The following is a 14,601-nucleotide window of genomic DNA, read 5'->3' on the forward strand; positions in this document are numbered from 1 at the left end:
ATACAAATGAGCTTAGCTGTCAAAAGAAACATTTTCAAATTTGCTTACTAAACAAAACCAAACTTTATGCTTTGTATAAAAGATACACCTAAAACAAAATGATTCAGAAAAATTAGAAATTATAAGAAAGTAGAGGTAGTGATCTTGATATCATATAAAGTAGAATTCCCATTAAAAAGCATTAAATGTGATATAATTCTAGAATGTTTATATTAACTATATTAATTAGAATGTTATATTGAATGTTTATAATTCTAGAAACCATGATTCACAATGAAAATATAACAGTTATGAATATCTCTAAACCAAATAATACAAATACCATTTTTATATAGCAGAAACTACAAAAGATATAAGGATAAACAAATATAGTAATAGAAGATTATCATATGCCACACTCAGTACAAGACAGCTGAAGTGAACAACAGAAAATCAACGATTTCTAAGACCTAACAACATAACCAGTAAAGTAAACCGCATGGTTTATGCTGACCTTCATACCCTGGTTATAGAACATGTACCCTCTTCTCAAGTGTGCAGAAAACATTCGTAAGAGCAAAAGAGTGAGTTCCATGAAGAAGAAATAATAAAATAATATCCTCTTGCCTCTTAAAACTGACTTGGAATAGTTAACTCTGGATCCATGCTAAAAATTAACAACAAATTCAAACCAGAAAAAGGTTCTTCCTTTTCAAAATTTTAAAATCTTCTGTTAACTCTTGATTGAAAGGGAAAATGTCAAGTGAAATTATAAAATCCTTAAAATAGAGTTGTAACAAAAATTTTGCCTATCAGATAAAGCAGCCATCAGAGGACAATCCATAGGCTTAAACACTTAATACTAAAAGATTAAAAAGTGAAATATATTTTTTAAAGACTTTATTTTTATTTTATTATTTTTTTTAATGTTTTATTTATTTGACAGAGAGAGACACAGCAAGAGAGGGAACACAAGCAGGGGGAGTGGGAGAGGGAGAAGCAGGCTTCCCTCCCAGCCGGGAGCCTGATGTGGGGCTTGATCCCAGGACCCTGGGACCATGACCTGAGCCGAAGGCAGACACTTAACAACTGAGCCACCCAGACACCTCTAAAGATTTTATTTATTTGAGAGAGAGAGAGAGCACAAGCAGAGGGAAGGGCAGAGGGAGAAGCAAACTCCCTGCTGAGCAGGAAGGCCGGAAAATGAGCCTGTGGGAGCCTGATGTGGTGCTGCATCCCAGGACCCGGGGATCAGGGCCCGAGCCTAAGGCAGACGCTTAATGAACTGAGCCACTCAGGTGCCTCCCAAAAAGTGAAATATTAATTAAGACCTCAAAAGGCAAGAAAAAAGGACCACAAAGTAAACCAAATGAAAGTTCAAGGGAGGAAATTATAAAGACATAAGCAGAAATTAACCAGAAGACAGAAAAACATAGTTCTAATTAATGCATCAAAACCCATTTTTTTCTTTAAAGAAAAAGTAGGCAACTAGCTAACTTACGAAAGGAAGCAAGCATAAACATACATAATAAATGATAAAGGGAAATATCCATTGAAACAAAGGAATTAAATTTTAAAACCTCTTTTTGGCTTTTTTGATGTATGTGTGAAACAATGTTGTCCAACAATAAACTGGAATTTTTATTTGCTGACTTGTTCTAAAATAAATAAATAAAAATAAAACCTCTATGTAAATACATTTAGAATTGGATAATTTACAAAGAAAATAGTTTACCAAAACTGACCCCAGGAAAGATAGAAAGCTTTGAACAGACCAACAATGTCTGTATAAAAAATAAAATAAGTTGTCAAGGAACTCCACAAAATAATACCATGCCCAGATAGTTTCACAGAGAGTTGTACTAAAACGTCACAAAGACCAGATAGTCCCAGTATTACATAAATTTTTTCAAAGCATGAATAACAAAGGAAAATTTTCCAAATTCTTTTTATGAAGCAAACAACAGTGTTACGTAAACTTGATAAAAGTGCCGTAAAAAAGGAAAATGAAGAACTAATATGAATATCAATGCAGAGATCATAAGTTATCAAACAAAAAGGAGTGAACTGCTGATGCATGTAACAAGGAAGAACCTCAGAAATACACCAAGTGAAAGAAACTAAAAGATATAAAAGAAAACAGATTATATGATTCTATTTATATGAAATTTCTAGAAAAGGCAAAATTATGGAGATAAGGAAATCATCAATTACATGGGGTTTAAGGTGGGACTGGATGTTGACTGCAGATGGTCATAAGGGAACTTCTTGGAGTGATGCAGTTATCACAAAAACTGGATTGTGGTGGTTGCACAACTTTTTAAATTTACTAAAACTCATAAAGTCATACATTGAGTGAATTTAATGGTATATCTCAATACTTGATTAAAAACTAAAAACCAGTGGACACAGGAAATGTAGGAATGTGCACACTGTGTGAGAGAGAATGAGAGACATTGAGTGTTTACATCTCAGGTGGGGCTGAAGGAAGAAAAGCAGTAGAGGAGAATATAGATACAGAAGACTTGAAATAAGCAATATTGTGTATAGAAGCTGTATCTCTTCTCTGGTGGGATATAGCTGTTTTTCCCATTGTACCTGACATTTAGGATCCAGGCAGCCACCCCCAATTGTTGAAGATTGATGAATCCTATTTGTCACCCTGAGTTAGGATTTTCTTTAACAGGGATCAATGTCTTATTAAGTGAATTCATTTGCATATTAATGACCAAAAGTCATTTTTTTTATGTTTATACAGATATGATGATTTGAGTAACTATTCCACATATTGTGGTAATCTGCTGTCTTCTGATATTCCTGTGAATATATGGAGGTACATATTTTCTAAATTACTTTTTCCTGTAACCTTTTTCCAACTGAAGAAGGTTTAGGGGTGATTAAGGGAGACAAAAAATACTGCACAATAGAGGCATCATAATGAAATTCTTGGGCCTCTTGTATCAGTATCTCTTCATGGAAGGCATCCTTATGAAATTTATTCTTTGAAAGTCAGAGAAAGCCCTTTAGCTCAATTTTTTAAAAATATTTCTTCCAGTTATAGCACTAATAAAGATTAATAAGTCCTTACTGAATTCCTTGGAACCAGAAATATTTCTGAATTCATATTGCTTTTGGATTTTAGAAAATTAATAGATTATAATAGATTTAGAAAATTCATAGATTGTAGAAAATTAGTAGATTGTAGACAGTATACCTACTAAGCCCACCAAGACTTGGGGCAGCACTCCATAGGTGAACTATTCATCTTGCTGCTTAACGTGAATATTTATACTAACTGGGCTAAATAATTATCATAAATAGTCTTATGTCCAATCAGGTCAGGTTTTACTGTCAAATCAGTTTGTGCCAAACTTAAAAAACAAAAGAACTTTTGGTTTGTTTTTTTTTTTCCCAGAAAACTTTATGTCATGTTAATTATTTTTTTAAATTTTATTTTATTATGTTATGTTAATCACCATACATTACATCATTAGTTTTTGATGTAGTGTTCCATGATTCATTGTTTGCATATAACACCCAGTGCTCCATTCAATACGTGCCCTCTTTAATACCCATCACCAGGCTAACCCATCCCCCCACCCCTCATCCCCTCTAGAACCCTCAGTTTGTTTCTCAGAGTCCATAGTCTCTCATGGTTCGCCTCCCTGTCCGATTTCCGCCCCCTTCATTTTTCCCTTCCTACTATCTTCTTTTTTTTTTTTTTTTTAACATATAATGTATTATTTGTTTCAGAGGTACAGGTCTGTGATTCATCAGTCTTACACAATTCACAGTGCTCACCATAGCACATACCCTCCCCAATGTCTATCACCCAGCCACCCCATCCCTCCCACCCCCCACCACTCAAGATTTTATTATATTTATTTATTTGAGAGAGAGAGCACAAGAGGGGGTAGGGTCAGAGGGAGAAGCATACTCCCCGCCGAGCAGGAAGCCTGACGCAGGACTCAATCCCGGGACTCTGGGATCATGACCCGAGCCGAAGGCAATCGCCCAACCAGTGGAGCCACCCAGGCGCCCCAAGAACTTTTGGTTTTAAAAGCTTTTTTTTAGTTATTAAATAAGATATTTAAATTTATTTAATTCTCTCTTTTCTTATTTTAAAAAGTAGTAGATAATAAATAGAATCTGGCCCCACATTAGGAAAATAATAGACCATGACAACTGGAGTTTACTCCCCAGAGTGCAGGATCATTCAAATTTAGGAGATCCATTAATACATACAATAAATACAATTTATTACAGTAGTAAATTCAAGAAGAAAAACCATGTGATTATCTTCATAAATGCTGGAAAAGCCTTTGTCAAAATTCAGTACCCATTTCTTTCTTTTTTTTTTTTTAAGATTTTATTTATTTATTTGACAGAGAGAGAGAGCACAAACAGGGAGAGTGGCAGGCAGAGGGAGAGAGAGAAGCAGGCTCCCTATTGAGCAGGGAGCCTGATGCGGGGCCAATCCCAGTACCTTGGGATCATGAACTGAGCTGAAGGCAGACGCTTAACTGACTGAGCTATCCAGGGGCCCCTCAGTACCCATTTCTGATTAAAAAGAAAACTCAAGAAATTAGGAATTGATGGATACTGTATTAACATGGTAATATAATATCTCAGTCCTAAAGCCAGCATTTTACTCAGTGTGGAAGTACTAGAAGCACTAGAGACATTAATCAGTGTATTTACCAGAGAAAATGATAAAGGACCTAAGAATTGGGAAAGGAAACTATCTTTGTTAATAGATACCATAGTATTCCTGAAAATTCTAGTCCAGAGAATCAATTATCAAGCTAACTCAATGCAACTATTTGGTGAGGTATCAGGTTTAAAATTGTAAAAAGCAATAACCTTCATACATACAAACAATATCCCATTAGATATAATAGTAAAGAAGACTCCATTTAAAATACCATCTCAAAAGATAAAATATCTAGGAATAAATTTAATAAGAAATATTTAGTGTCTCTGAAAAAAACTAGTAGAACACTTGATGACATGAAAATAAATCTGAAAAAATAAAATGTTGTTTCTGGATAGACAAAGATGTCCATTAGTCTAGGTTAATTTATTATTATTTTTAAAGATTTTATTTATTTATTTGACAGAGAGAGGGAGAGTACAAGCAGGGGGAGGAGTAGAGGGAGAGGGAGAAGCAGGCTCCTTGCTGAGCAGGAAGCCCGATGAGGGGCTCAATCCCAGGGCCCTGAGATCATGACCTGAGCCGAAGGCAGACACTTAAGCGACTGAGCCACCCCCGCACCCCCAGGTTAGTTTATTGAAATAAATAATACTAATAGAAAAACCAGTAAGTTGTTTTCATTAAGACAAGTGGATACTAAAGTTCATATGAAAATATAAACATGCAAAGATATCTTGGAAATCTTTAAAAAGGAAGAGCTATAAGGATAAACTAGTCCTCCTATGTTAAAGTATACTCTAAAACTTGCATTGGTAAAATAGTATATATAGTACTGGTATTCCAGTAGATAGTACACTGGAATTTTTTTTAAAAAAAGGCATAAGTAGGGGCGCCTATTAATATATTTTTATATATAGATAGTGGCTCAGTTGGTTGAGTGTCAGACTCCTGGTTTTGGCCCAGGTCAAGATCTCAGGGTCGTGAGATCGGGCCCCACGTAGGGTTCTGTGCTCAGCACAGAATCCTCCCTTTTCTTCCCCCCTTGCCCTCCCCCCGACTTGTGCTCTCTCTTGCTCTAAAGTAAATAAATAAATAAAATCTTTTAAAAAAATAAAAAGGCATAAATAGACCCAAGTCCATATTAGAGTTCAGTATATGATAAAGATTGTATCTCTAATCACTGGGAGAAAGAAGAATATTTTAATACATGGTATGAAGAATAGAATGGATGTATGTATACCTTATACATAGGAGTAAGTTCTAAGTTGATCAGAGACCTAATTACAAAAACTAAAATCTTGTAAGTACTAGAAGAAAATACATGTGAATTCTTCTATATCCAGAGTGTGGGGAAAGTTTTTATAACTGTGATTCAACATCCAGATGTAATAAAGGAAAATGTTGGCCAATTAAATAAAAACTTTGGCTTGGCAAAAAAACACCATAAGCGAGGTCCAAAGCAAAAGACCAAATGGTGAAAATATTTATGACGTACACTACAGGTAGAGGTTTAATATCCCTAACTTTTGTGCTTAACCAACTGAGCCACCCAGGCACCCTTCAGCATGACTTTTAAATATTGAGGATAAAAAGGACCAAAAATCTGATAGAAATAAGTTGTCAGAGACGGACAGAAAATTCTCCAAAAAATATATTAAAAATAGCCAACATATTTAAGAAAAGATACCTAGTTCACTCATAATAAAAGAAATGCAAACGAGAACTACACTATGTATTATTTCTCATTTGTCAGATTGGCAAAAAGTGAAATGCTTGACAACATATTCTTGGCAAGGCTGTGGTAGAAATCTGCACTCTTCACACATTGCTAGTGAGAGTACAAAATTTTTGTAGGTGAATTTGGCAATATCTTTAAAAAAAAATTTTTTTTTTTTTAAGATTTATTTGCGAGAGAGAGAATGAGAGACAGCATGAGAGGGAGGAGGGTCAGAGGGGGAAGCAGACTCCCTGCTGAGCAGGGACCCCCCCCCAATGTGGGACTCGATCCCGGGACTCCAGGATCATGACCTGAGCTGAAGGCAGTCGCCTAACCAACTGAGCCACCCAGGTGCCCGAATTTGGCAATATCTAACAAAACTATATATGCAGTTACCCTTTGACTCAGCATTCACTTTTTTTTTTAAGATTTTATTATTTATTGGAAGAGAGAGAGAGAGCACAAGCGGGGTGAGGGCCAGAGGGAGAGGGAGAAGCAGACACCCCTGCCCTGAGCAGGGAGCCCAACTTGGGGCTCCATCCCAGGACTCTGGGATCATGACCCGAGCTGAAGGCAGCTGCTTAACCGACTGAGCCACCCAGGTGCCCCTCAGCATTTTCATTTTAAAGAATTTTCTGTGAAGATACATACCCAGTGATTCAAAATTAAATGGACACATGGATATTTATTACAAATTAAAATCCCATATAAGCTTTAAACATAAAACCCAGGGGCGCCTGGGTGGCTCAGTCATTAAGTGTCTGCCTTCGGCTCAGGTCATGATCCCAGGATCTTGGGATCGAGCCCCTCATCGGGCTCCCTGCTCAGCGGGAAGCCTGCTTCTCCCTCTCCCACTCCCCCTGCTTGTGTTCCCTCTCTCGCTATATCTGTCTCTGTCAAATAAATAAGTAAAATCTTTAAAAATAAATAAACATAAAACCATATATGCTTTAAAAGATGCAGAGTGTGAAAGTATAAATGTAAAAGGATACAGGAGGATTTAACACTTCTCAGAGTATACTTTTTTGTATTGTTTTTATTTTTGGAACCATATTATGATTTTACATACTCAAAAAATATAATTAGATCAGGCAGAACAGGAAGTAGTGGAAATTAGGGGGAGGGACCCTGGCTTTGAATACAAAGAAAAATAAATTGCAGAAGATAACATCTGATAAAGAATTGTTATCCAAAATACATAAAGAACTCTTTGTATACAAAATGTAAATATAAAATTCAACATTAAGAAAACAACTTGGTTAAAAAATGGACCAAGAACCTTAATAGACACCTCACCAAAGAAGATGTATAGATGGTAAATAATATGAAAAGATGCTCCACATCATATATCATCAGAAAAATGCAAATTAAAATAACAGTGAGATCCCACTATACATCTATTAGAATGGACAAAATCCAAATACTTTTGGGGATGTGGAGCAATACGAAATCTCATTCATTGCTGCTAGGAATGCAAAATGGAGCAGCCACGTTGGAAGACAGTTTGGTGGTTTCTTGCAAAAACTCAACATAATCTCACCATATGATTCAGCAGTGATGCTTTTTGTTATTTACCCAATAGAGTTGAAAAATTATGTCCACACAAAAATCACACAGATGTTTATACCAGCTTTATTTATAATGCCAATACTTGGAAGCAAACAAGAAGTCCTGTGGAGGTAAATGGATAAACTGTGGTATCTCCAGACAATGAAATATTGTTCAGTAAAAAGAAGTGAGCTATCAAAGTATGAAAAAACAAAGAGGAACCTAAAATGTCTATTAGTAAGTGAAAGAAGACAGTCTGAAAAGACTACATGCTGTATGATTCCAGCTCTATGATGTTCTGGAAAAGGCATATAGAGATAGTGAAAAGATCAGTAGAAAGATCAGGGCTGCCAGGAGTTTGGGGGAGGGAGAGATGAATAGGCAGAACACAGAGGTTTTTATTTTATTTATTTATTTATTTCTTTTAGCACAGGTTTTTAGCACTGTGAAACTATTCTAGATTTCTATGATACTGTAATGGTGGGTACATGCCATTATAAATTTGTCCAAATCCATAGGATGTACAACACCAAGACTGAACTATAATGAAAACTGTGGACTTTGGGTGATAATGTTGTTTTATTGTAGATTTATCAGTTGTAACAAATGCACCTCTAGGGGAGGCTATGCATGTGGGTGAAGAGGGGTTATATGGGAAATATCTGTACCTTCTGCTCAATTTTGCTATGAAATGAAATCTTGTGTAAAAAGAAAAAGTTGTAATAATAATATAAAAAAGTACTATATACCCTTTATCAAATAGAAAACATAACCACAGAGGAGGAAAGTGAAAGTATTTATCCAATTAACTTTAAATGTTATTTTCATTATATGTCCCCAGTTTGAAAACAAAAGGATAGTCAATGAAATCTTGAACCTTACTTTACTAACTTTATTCACTTTTATTTATTTATTTACTGTTTATTATTGGTAGTGGTATGAGTATAGCAATTTTAAAGTTATTTTTATATTTTATATTTATATTTACATTCCTAATACATTATATCTTAATAAGGAAATGGTCCAGTGTCATCAGTCTTACACAATTCACAGTGCTCACCATAGTACATACCCTCTCCAATGTCCATCACCCAGCCACCCCATCCCTCCCACCCCACTCCACTCCAGCAACCCTCAGTTTGTTCCCTGAGATTAAGAGTCTCTTATGGTTCGTCTCCCTCTCTGGTTTCGTCTTGTTTCATTTTTCCCTTCCTTCCCCTAGGATCCACTGTCTTGTTTCTCAAATTCCTCATATCAATGAGATCATATAATAATTGTTTTTCTCGGGTTGACTTATTTTGCTTAGCATAATACCCTCCGGTTCCATCCATGTCATTGCAAATGTCAAGATTTCTTTTTTCCTTTTTTTGATGGCTGCATAATATTCCATTGTGTCTATATACCACATCTTTATCCATTCATCTGTTGATGGACATCTAGGCTCTTTCATAGTTGGGCTGTTGTGGACATTGCTGCATAAACATTGGGGTGCATGTGCCCCTTCGGATCACTACATTTGTATCTTTGGGGTAAATACCCAGTAGTGCAATTGCTGGGTCGTAGGGTAGCTCTATTTTCAACTTTTTGAGGAACCTCCATACCGTTTTCCAGAGTGGCTGCACCAACTTGCATTCCCACCAACAGAGTAGAAGGGTTCCCCTTTCTCCGCATCCCCACCAACATCTGTCATTTCCTGACTTGTTAATTTCAGCCATTCTGACTGGTGTGAGGTGGTATCTCATTGAGGTTTTGATTTGTATTTCCCTGATGCCGAGTGATGTTGAGCACTTTTTCACGTGTCTGTTGGCCATTTGGATGTTTTCTTTGCAGAAATGTCTGTTCATGTCTTCTGCCCATTTCTTGATTGGATTATTTGTTCTTTGGGTGTTGAGTTTGATAAGTTCTTTATAGATTTTGGATACTAGCCCTTTATCTGATATGTAATTTGCAAATATCTTCTCCCATTCTTGTTGTCTGTTGGTTTTGTTGACTGTTTCCTTTGCTGTGCAAAAGCTTTTTATCTTGATGAAGTCCCAATAGTTCATTTTTGCTCTTGCTTCCCTTGCCTTTGGCAATGTTTCTAGGAAGACATTGCTGCAGCTGAGGGCAAAGAGGTTGCTGCCTGTGTTCTCCTCAAGGATTTTGATGGATTCCTGTCTCACATTTAGGTCTTTCATCCATTTTGAGTCTATTTTTGTGTGTGGTATAAGGAAATGGTCCAGTGTCATTCTTTTACATGTGGCTGTCCAATTTTCCCAACACCATTTGTTGAAGAGACTGTCTTTTTTCCATTGGATATTCTTTCCTGCTTCGTCGAAGATGAGTTGACCATAGAGTTGAGGGTCCATTTCTGGGCTCTCTCTTCTGTTCCGTTAATCTATGTGTCTGTTTTTGTGCCACTACCAGACTGTCTTGATGATTACAGCTTTGTAACAGAGCTTGAAGTCCGGAATTGTGATGCCACCAGCTTTGCTTTTCTTTTTCAACATTTCTCTGGCTATTTGGGGTCTTTTCTGGTTCCATACAAATTTTAGGGTTATTTGTTGCAGCTCTGTGAAAAAAGTTGATGGCATTTTGATAGGGATTGCATTGAATGTGTAGATTGCTCTAGGTAGCATAGACATTTTCTTTTCTATTTTTTTTTTTTTTTGAAGATTTTATTTATTTATTTGACAGAGAGACACAGCGAGAGAGCGAACACAAGCAGGGGGAGCGGGAGAGGGAGAAGCAGGCTTCCTGCCGAGCAGGGAGCCTGATGCGGGGCTGGATCCCAGGACCCTGGGATCGTGACCTGAGCCAAAGGCAGACGCTTAACAACTGAGCCACCCAGGCGGCCCCACATTGGCATTTTCACAATATTTGTTCTTCCAGTCCATGAGCATGGAACATTTTTCCATTTCTTTGTGTCTTCTTCAGTTTCTTTCATGAGTATTCTATAGTTTTCTGAGTACAGATTCTTTGCCTCTTTGGTTAGATTTATTCCTAGGTATCTTACGGTTTTTGGTGCAATTATAAATGGCACTTTGCTGAATTCCTGTATGAGTTCTAGCAATTTTGGGGTGAAGTCTTTGGGTTTTCCACATAAAGTATCATGTCATCTGCAAAGAGTGAGAGTTTGACTTCTTTGCCGATTCAGATGCTTTTTACTTCTTTTTGTCTTATTGCTGAAGCTAGGACTTCTTTTTTTTTTTTTTTTTTTAAGATTTTATTTATTTATTTGACAGAGACAGCGAGAGAGGGAACACAAGCAGGGGGAATGGGAGAGGGAGAAGCAGGCTTCCTGCCGAGCAGGGAGCCCAATGCGGGGCTCAATCCCAGGACCCTGGGATCGTGACCTGAGCCGAAGGCAGACACTTAACCAACTGAGCCACCCAGGCGCCCCTGAAGCTAGGACTTCTTTTTTTTTTTTTTTTTTTTAAGATTTTATTTATTTATTTGAGAGAGAGAGAATGAGAGACAGAGAGCATGAGAGGGAGGAGGGTCAGAGGGAGAAGCAGACTCCCTGCTGAGCAGGGAGCCCGATGCAGGACTCGATCCCGGGACTCCAGGATCATGACCTGAGCCAAAGGCAGTCGCTTAACCAACTGAGCCATCCAGGTGCCCTAGGACTTCTAATACTGTGTCGAACAGCAGTGGTGATAGTGGACATCCCTGCCGTGTTCCTGACCTTCAGGGAGAAGCTCTGTTTTTCCCCATTGAGAATGATATTCGCTGTGGGTTTTTCATAGATGGCTTTTATGATATTGAGGTATGTACCCTCTATCCCTACACTGTGAAGAGTTTTAATCAAGAAAGGATGCTGTACTTTATCAAATGCTTTTTCTGCATCTATTGAGAGGATCATATGGTTCTTGTTCTTTCTTTTATTAATGTATTGTATCACATTGATTGAGTTGCGGATGTTGAACCAACCTTGCAGCCCAGGAATAAATCCCACTTGGTCGTGGTGAATAATCCTTTTAATGTACTGTTGGATCCTATTGGCTAGTATTTTGGTGAGAATTTTTGCATCCATGTTCAGGTAGGGTCTTTGTCTGATTTTGGGATCCAGGTAATGCCTCATAAAATGAGTTTGGAAGTTTTCCTTCCATTTCTATTTTTTGGAACAGTTTCAGAAGAATAGGTATTAATTCTTCTTTAAATGTTTGGTAGAATTCCCCTGGGAAGCCATCTGGCCCTGGACTCTTGTTTGTTGGGAGATTTTTGATTACTGGGAAAGCTTTTTTTCAAAGAGTAGAATTGCCAAGCCAAGAAACAGATTCAACTATAGAGAATACACTGATCGTTACCAGAGGGGAGGGGGTGGGGGGATTGGTGAAATAAGTGATGGGGATTAAGGAACGCATTGTGATGAGCACTGGGTGATGTATGGAGGTGTTGAATAACTATATTATACACCTGAAACTAATATTAGTATGTTTTCTAACTGGAATTTAAATAAAAACTTAATTGCCAACTAATAATTGTAAGCAGAATGATAAGGTTGGTTTTTTTTTTATTTAATCACTATTTTGCAACCATCATTGTAATGATTGATTCAGACAAGAGTCATCAGTGAATGCTGAAAATACTGGGTGAAAGTATTTGGGAAATAATTATACAGCCTGAAAGTATCTTCTGACAGATTATTGATTAATTACAAATGGAAAAAAATGGTAACAACACAAATCTGGCAGATACCACCTTATTCAAGTAATTAAAGTTCATATGATTAATAATGATACAAACTAACAACTGGTTCTTCCTGGTGTGATGCAGTGAAAAAGAAACATAATTTATACAGTATTACTGCCAAAAGTGCATACATAAAAAAACACAGAACAAATTGAGGGGTACTCTGTGAAACAACTCAAAAAATGTTAAAGTTTCAAAAAATGTTAAAGTCATGACAGACAGAGAAAGGCTGAGGAACTGTTCCAGATTAACAGCTAAATGAAATGCTGATTTGCAGCATGAGGAGAAGAAAGTCTAAAGGGCAGTATTGGGCAAATCAGTGAAATTTGAATAAGGACTGTATTAGATAATAGTATTGCATTAATATAAGTTTTCTGAATTTGATCACTGCATTGTGATAATATAAGAGAATGTTCCTGCTTGGGAGATAAATGCTAAAGAATTTAAGGATAAAAGGTCATAGTCTCAGCAGCTTACTCTTAAATAGTTCAATAAAATAACGCTCATGTGTGTATTACTTTATTTTATGTACATTTTTTATGAATACAGATAAAACATGGCAAAATGTTAGTAAATCTAGGTTAAGGGTATGTAGGAGTTCACTGTAATACTTTTATAAATTCTGCAGTATCTTTTTTCTTTTTTTAATTTAAATTTGATTACCTCTTACTTAACATAGTGTATTATTAGTTTCAGAGGTAGAGGTCAGTGATTCATCAGTCTTATATAATACCCAGTGCTTATTACATCATGTGCCCTCCTTAATGTCCATCACCCAGTTAACCTATCCCCCAACCCTCCTCCCCTCTGGCAACCCTCAGCTTGTTTCCTATGATTAAGAGTCTCTTGTGGTTTATCTCCCTCTCTGATTTCATCTTGTTTTATTTTTCCCTCCCTTCCCCTATGTTCTCTGTTTTGTTTCTTAAATTCCACATATGAGTGAGATCATACGATAATTGTCTTTCTCTGACTGACTTATTTTGCTTAGCATAATACCCTCCAGTTCCATCCATGTCATTGCAAATGGCAATATTTCATTTTTTGATGGCTGAGTAATATTCCATTGTATATATATACCACATCTTCTTTATCCATTCATCTGTTGATGGACATCTGGGCTCTTTCCATAATTTGGCTGTTGTGGACATTGCTTAAATTCTGCAATATCTTAAAGTATTTTCAAAATAAAGGGTTTACTTTTTTAAAAGATTTATTGAGCACTTACTGTCTGCATGCTAGAATATGAAGCAATTTAACAATAAACGAGATTTGGAGTAAGTAAATATAGGAACAAAAATGGACAGTGATTACAGGAGGGATGTTTTTGCTGATCTAACAATCTCTCTCTTTGTGTTGCTTCTATACTTTATTCTTGCTTTTGTGATTGTGATCTTATCACTCTACATTTTAACTGTCATAATCTGTTTTTAAGTTGTCTGTTCTATTTGAGCTTACTGAAAGCAGGGCTCAGTCTTACTCTTCTGGATTTCTGGCATTCAGCAATACCTGGTGTAAGCTAAACATGTGAGAATGTTTGATGAATGAATGAATGCTTTATTTTAAACGCCTTGAACAGCAAGCATGTTTTGCTAAGACTTTTTCATTTATGTATTTGAATTTTTCACTGAGTTAAGTCTCCCCACTGAAAATATGTATGTGTGTATGTGTGTATATGAGAGAGACACACACTACACAAACAAACTTTATCTGGAAATAAAGATTTGATTAACAAATCCCAAGGAAATTTAGTAAATATTTGCATAAGATTTTCAGTGTTTTATTTTTGTGATCATAAATCCTTAATAACTACTTGAGATGCACTTACTTTTTGGAGTTGAGGGAGATTTTACAGAAAGAATTAGGAACTTTGGCATTGTGTTGAAGCATATTAGGGACAGACTATTTATTAGTAATTTATGAGGTAAATTGTGTTCTTGCCTGGAGCCTAAATCCACTAAATTTCATTTTTTAATTCATTCAACAAATGTTTACTGAGAATCTATTATGCGATAGGTATCGTTCTCAGATC

The 14,601-nt window shown here is 36.4% G+C and overlaps 1 protein-coding gene across 5 annotated transcripts in view; it reads left to right on the plus strand.

Moving 5' to 3' along the window:
• Nucleotides 1–14,601, plus strand: part of ACER3 (alkaline ceramidase 3) — a 165,816-nt gene that overhangs the window by 56,778 nt on the left and 94,437 nt on the right. Inside the window, exon 2 of one of the 5 annotated variants that reach the window (XM_034995234.1) lies at nt 2,738–2,812. The exons of the other annotated variants lie outside the window; for them this stretch is intronic. The gene's annotated coding sequence lies outside the window, so the exon portion shown is untranslated. The remainder of the gene's footprint in view (nt 1–2,737; nt 2,813–14,601) is intronic. 5 annotated transcript variants of the gene reach the window in all.

The sequence above is a fragment of the Mirounga leonina genome, unplaced genomic scaffold (genome assembly GCF_011800145.1).
Source record: "Mirounga leonina isolate KUSES-001 unplaced genomic scaffold, KU_Mleo_1.0 Mir_92, whole genome shotgun sequence".
Taxonomy (NCBI): domain Eukaryota; kingdom Metazoa; phylum Chordata; class Mammalia; order Carnivora; family Phocidae; genus Mirounga; species Mirounga leonina.